The sequence below is a fragment of the Arachis hypogaea genome, chromosome 13, assembly GCF_003086295.3.
Source record: "Arachis hypogaea cultivar Tifrunner chromosome 13, arahy.Tifrunner.gnm2.J5K5, whole genome shotgun sequence".
Classification (NCBI taxonomy): domain Eukaryota; kingdom Viridiplantae; phylum Streptophyta; class Magnoliopsida; order Fabales; family Fabaceae; genus Arachis; species Arachis hypogaea.
Window position 1 is genome coordinate 71,980,559 of NC_092048.1, and position 6,806 is coordinate 71,987,364.

A 6,806-nucleotide genomic window follows, 5' to 3' on the forward strand; every position below is an offset into this window, starting at 1 on the left:
GAAGGTAAAATATAGAGAGTAGTTCTCTTTTCCAACTTTTTAGACTCCTTAACAATTCAAAGCTACTCCTATATATACTACTTTTCTCAGCTTCTAGTTGGCTATTCAAGTCTTGGGCCTTTGGATGTTGAGTTTGAAGCAGTTCTCTTCTTCATTTGGGCTTGGCTTTACTTGCAGAGAGAAAATGTGAAGTGGGCAGAGACTTTAGCTCAGGACGTAAGGGGTGTTAACATTTAGTGAAAATATGAGTTCGAGAACGTTAGTGACAATCAACTTTCTCACTAACGTTCCTAAGTAAAAGCCACGTTAACTTCAACGTTAGTGGCACAAACGTTGCCACTAACGTTGCCTCTAAGTCCTTCGCACACGTTATTGAGACTTAACATTCCCAATAACTTTGAAAAGCCCCCTTTGTTCCCATGTTAGAGCCCACGTTAACTCAGTTAACGTGGCTCTTTAACGTGGGCTTGCCATCCTTCGAGAACGTTAGTGACACTCAACATTGTCACTAACGTTCCAAGGTGCCCCTATGTCTCACGTTAGAGTCCACGTTAACTAGGTTAACGTGGCTTCTAACGTGGTCATGCTTAGCCATCCCCAACGTTAGTGACAATGTTGAGTGTCACTAACGTTGGCCATTCTTTCACTCATCAACGTTAGCTTCCACGTTAACTAAGTTAACGTGGAAGTTATCGTGGCTCCTTGAGGGGTTGTGTGGTTGCTTCCAACGTTAGTGACAATATTGGGTGTCACTAACGTTGTCGACCACTCTTGCTTCTTACGTTAGCTCCCACGTTAACCAAGTTAACGTGGTATGTTTCTCCTTAGGCCAACGTTAGTGACAATGTTGAATGTCACTAACGTTGGCGTTTCTTCCCCCTTTTAACGTTAGAGGCCACGTTAACTAAGTTAACGTGGACTCTAACGTGGCCACTTATGAGCATTTGCCAACATTAGTGACAATGTTAAGTGTCACTAACGTTGGCTTACTTTCCCTTTCCACGTTAGAGTTCACGTTAACTTAGTTAACGTGACTCTTAACGTGGTCAATGATGGCTTCGAGAGTGTTATTGGCAATCACTTTTCTCAATAACTTTGCAAGTTACCTCACATTCCTTGCTTCCTTTGGTCCTGAAATCAAGCAATAGAGTGCATCAAAGTTCTAGTCCAAGTCATGGGTAATGCAACATACAATTTGTCACTAAACTCATGCAAATTCCTCATGAAATAATGTAAAATGCACAATGTATGCTTGAATCAAGGTGTAAGTGAATATCTACCCAAAACTAGCTTATTTCCTAAGGGAATGCATGAAACTATCCTAAAAACAGTAAAGAAAAGGTTAGTGAAACTGGCCAAGATGCCCTGGCATCAGGACATTCAGTGACCAATAAGGAGTTTCCCTTTGAGGAACCAAAGGAATCTGAGGCTCATCTAGAGACCATAGAGATTCCATTAAACCTCCTTCTACCCTTCATGAGCTCTGATGAGTATTCTTCTTCTGAAGAGAATGAAGATGTTACTGAAGAGCAAGTTGCTAAGTACCTTGGTGCAATCATGAAGCTGAATGCCAGACTAGTTGGTAATGAGACTTGGGAAGATGAACCTCCCTTGCTCACTAATGAACTGAATGTATTGGATAGGCAGAAATCACCTCAAAAGAAACAGGATCCTGGCAAATTCTTAATACCCTGTACCATAGGCACCATGACCTTTGAGAAGGCTCTATGTGACCTGGGGTCAGGAATAAACTTATTGCCACTCTCTGTAATGGAGAAACTTGGGATCTTTGAGGTGCAAGCTGCCAGAATCTCATTAGAAATGGCAGACAACTCAAGAAAATAGGCTTATGAACAAGTAGAAGATGTGTTAGTAAAGGTTAAAGGCCTTTACATCCCTGCTGATTTCATAATCCTAGACACTGGGAAGGATGAGGATGAATCCATCATCCTTGAAAGACCCTTCCTAGCCACAGCAAGAGCTGTGATTGATGTGGACAGAGGAGAGTTAGTCCTTCAACTGAATGAGGACAACCTTGTGTTTAAAACTCAAGGATCTCCCTCTGTAACCATGGAGAGGAAGCATGAAAAGCTTCTCTCACTACAGAGTCAACCAAAGCCCCCACAATCAAACTCTAAGTTTGGTGTTGGGAGGCCACAACCAAACTCTAAGTTGGGTGTTGAACCCCCACATTCAAACTTTAAGTTTGGTGTTGGAAGGTTCCAACAATGCTCTGAACATCTGTGAGGCTCCATGAGAGCTCACTGTCAAGCTACTGACATTAAAGAAGCACTTGTTGGGAGGGAACCCAATGTTATTTAATTATATCTATTTTATTTTTATTTTTATTTCGTGTTTTATTAGGTTGATGATCATGTGGAGTCACAAAAACTACTGAAAAATTAAAAACAGAATAAAAAACAGCATTAAAAATAGCACACCCTGGAGGAGGAGCATTCTGGCGTTTAAACGCCAGAAACAAGCATCTGTCTGGCGTTTAACGCCAGAAACAAGCACCAAGCTGGCGTTTAACGCCAGAAACAAGCATCTACCTGGCGTTAAACGCCAGAAACAAGCATCTACCTGGCGTTAAACGCCAGAAACAGGCTACATTTGGGCGTTTAACGCCAGAAACAAGTAGCAGTCTGGCGTTAAACGCCAGGATTGCACAGCAAGGGCGTTTTACACGCCTAATTGGAGCAGAGATGTTAAGTCCATGGCCCCACTGGATCTGTGGACCCCACAGGATCCCCACCTTTTCTTCTCTCCTCTTTACACCTTTTCAAAACCCTCTTCCCCAAATACCCTTCACCAATCACCTCTAATTCCCATCCAAAACCATCATACACCCACCTACACCCACCCACTCAAATTCAAACCATGACTCCTTCCTTTTCATACATCATAACCACCTTAAACCCCCAGTGGCCGAACTATTCACACACCTCCATCTCCTCCATTTTCTTCTTCTTCTACTACTTCCTTTCTTCTTTTGCTCGGGGACGAGCAAACCTTTTAAGTTTGGTGTGGTGAAAGCATTGCTTTTTATTTTTCCATAACCATTTATGGCACCTAAGGCCGGAGAAACCTCTAGAAAGAGGAAAGGAAAGACAAAAGCTTCCACCTCCGAGTCATGGGAGATGGAGAGATTCATCTCAAGGGTCCATAGCTCAGTAGTAGAGCATTTGATTGCAGAACAAGAGATCATGGACCTCAACAAGAGCATGAGGAATTCCCTCACCAAGAAATCCTTGAGATACCTCAAGGGATACATTTTCCTCCACACAACTATTGGGAACAACTAAGGGTGGAACACCAAGAGCACTCCATCATTCTCCATGAGATTAGAGAAAATCAAAGAGCTATGAGGGAGGAGCAACAAAGACAAGGAAGAGACATAGAGGAGCTCAAAAGCACCATTGGTTCTTCAAGAAGAGGAAGATCCCATCCTCACTAAGGTGGACTCATTCCTTAATCTCCTTGTCTATTTATTTTACTGTTTTTTTATTTTTGAGCTTTATGTTTTATTTATGTTTGTGTCTTCACTATATGATCACTAGTGTCTAAGTTTCTATGCCTTAAAGTTATGAATGTCCTATGAATCCATCACCTCTCTTAAATGAAAAAAATTTTCTAAAAACAAAAAAACAAGAAGTACATGGTTTCGAATTCATCCTTGAAACTAGTTTAATTATTTTGATGTGGTGACAATACTTTTTGTTTTCTGAATGAATGCTTGAACAGTGCATATGTCTTTTGATATTGTGGTTTATGAATGTTAAATATGTTGGCTCTTGAAGAATAAGGAAAAAGGAGAAATGTTATTTGAAGATCTGAAAAATCATAAAAATGATTCTTGAAGAAAGAAAAAGCAGTGAATACAAAAGCTTGCAAAAAAAAAAGAGAAAAATAGCGAAAAAAAAAGAGAAAAAGAAAAAGAAAAAGCAAGCAGAAAAAGCCAATAGCCCTTAAAACCAAAAGGAAAGGGTAAATAAAAAGGATCCAAGGCTTTGAGTATCAGTGGATAGGAGGGCCTAAAGGAATAAAATCCTGGCCTAAGCGGCTAAACCAAGCTGTTCCTAACCATGTGCTTGTGGCGTGAAGGTGTCAAGTAAAAACTTGAGACTGACTGGTTAAAGTCAAGGTCCAAAGCAAAAAAAAAAAGGAGTGTTGATATTTTGGAATTTATAGTATATTCTCTTCTTTTTATCCTATTTGATTTTCAGTTGCTTGGGGACAAGCAACAATTTAAGTTTGGTGTTGTGATGAGCGAATAATTTATACGCTTTTTGGCATTATTTTTACATAGTTTTTAGTATGATTTAGTTAGTTTTTAGTATATTTTTATTAGTTTTTAAATAAAAATCACATTTCTGGACTTTACTATGAGTTTGTGTGTTTTCTGTGATTTCAGGTATTTTCTGGCTGAAATTGAGGGACTTGAGCAAAAATCAGATTCAGAGGTTGAAGAAGGACTGCAGATGCTGTTGGATTCTGACCTCCCTGCACTCAAAGTGGATTTTCTGGAGCTACAGAACTCCAAATGGCGCGCTCTCAATTGCGTTGAAAAGTAGACATCCAGGGCTTTCTAGAAATATATAATAGTCCATACTTTGCCCGAGCTTAGACGACACAAACTGGCGTTCAACGCCAGTTCCATGTTGCATTCTGGAGTTAAACGCCAGAAACAGGTTGCAAAGTAGAGTTAAACGCCAGAAACAGGTTACAAACTGGCGTTCAACTCCAGGAGAAGCCTCTACACGTGTAAAGCTCAATGCTCAGCCCAAGCACACACCAAGTGGGCCCCGGAAGTGGATTTCTGCATCATTTACTCATTTCTGTAAACCCTAGTAACTAGTTTAGTATAAATAGGACTTTTTACTATTGTATTTACATCTTTTGGAACATCTTTTGGATTATCTTTGGATCCTTTGATCATGTTTAGGGGGCTGGCCTCTCGGCCATGCCTAGACCTTGTTCTTATGTATTTTCAACGGTAGAGTTTCTACACACCATAGATTAAGGTGTGGAGCTCTGCTGTTCCTAATGAATTAATGCAAAGTACTATTATTTTTCTATTCAATTCAAGCTTATTCCTATTCTAAGATATCCATTCGCACACAAGAACATGATGAATGTGATGATTATGTGACGCTCATCATCATTCTCACTTATGAACGCGTGCCTGACACACACTTCCGTTCTACATGCAAACAAGCTAGAATGAGTATCTCTTAGGTATCTAATACAGGGGATCGAGTCCGAGATATTGGAATCTTCGTGCTATAAGTTAGAACCCATGGATGGCCATTCTTGAGATTCGGAAAGTCTAAACCTTGTCTGTGGTATTCCGAGTAGGATCTGGGAAGGGATGGCTGTGACGAGCTTCAAACTCGCGAGTACTAGGCGTAGTGACAAACGCAAAAGGATAGTAAATCCTATTCCAGTATGATCGAGAACCGACAGATGATTAGCCATGCAGTGACAGCGCATTGGACTATTTTCACAAAGAGGACGGGATGTAGCCATTGACAACGGTGATGCCCAACATACAGCTTGCCATGGAAAGGAGTAGGAATGATTGGATGAAGACAACAGGAAAGCAGAGGTTCAGGAGGAACGAAAGCATCTCTATACACTTATCTGAAATTCTCACCAATGAATTACATAAGTATCTCTATCCTAATTTATATTTTATTTCTATTTATTATCAATTCACCATAACCATTTGAATCCGCCTGACTGAGATTTACAAGGTGACCATAGCTTGCATCAGGCCGACAATCTCCGTGGGATCAACCCTTACTCATGCAAGGTTTATTACTTGGACGATCCAGTGCACTTGCTGGTTAGTTGTGCGGAATTGTGACAAAGTGTGATTCACGTTTGATAGCTCCAAGTTTTTTTGGTGCCATTGCTGATGATCGCAATTTCATGCACCACCCACTGAGCTTGAAATCAAAAATTAAGAAGAAAATATGTAGTGCATTAGAAATTGAGTTTAATTTCTAGAATAGTCTCATTTATTCAAATGTGGTGGTATTTTCTGTGACTCTGAATGCATGACATGAACAGTGCATATTTAAATTTGAATCAAAGAATGTTGATGTACAAAGAACAGGAATTTAGAGAACTATTATGAAGTCTCTGCAATAAGTAAAAGTCTAATCCTTGAAGCAAAAGAAACAGCATTAAAAAAATAGAGGATATAAAAGCAAGGTCCAAGGCTCTGAGCATCAATGACTAGGGAGGTCAGACATGATTAAAAGCTCAAAGAGTTATTTCCCTGGTCACATGCTTGTGGTGTTCTTGTGTCAATTAATCCTTGAGACAAAATATTTAGAGTCGAGATCAATTACAATTAACAGAATATGCCAAAGGCTTTGAGCCCTACTGTCTGGGAGTAACTGAAAGGAAAATCATAACTTAAAGAGAGTCCCCCAGTTAAGTGCTTGTGGTGTTTCTGTGTCAAGTGAAGCTTGAGACAAAACATTTAAAGTCACGGCTAGGCTCAAGGTGCAAAGCACCAAAGAAAAAAGAATCAAAGAAAAATTGTTGTGTTCAAGGGTTAAATTGAGTTACAAAAGATCAGATAATTCATAATATTATCCGGATTCTAATTCCAAATGGCATTGACATCCTTCTTATTCAAGGGAGAGTGAGATGCCAAAACTATTCAAGCTTGCAGTTGTAAACCCCACTTTAAGAAGAGACATGAGCATAATTGAACTCTCACTTCTCATGCAAATTCACATCTTAACCTTGTATTAGTTTTGGTTGCTTGAGGACAAGCAACAATTCAAGTT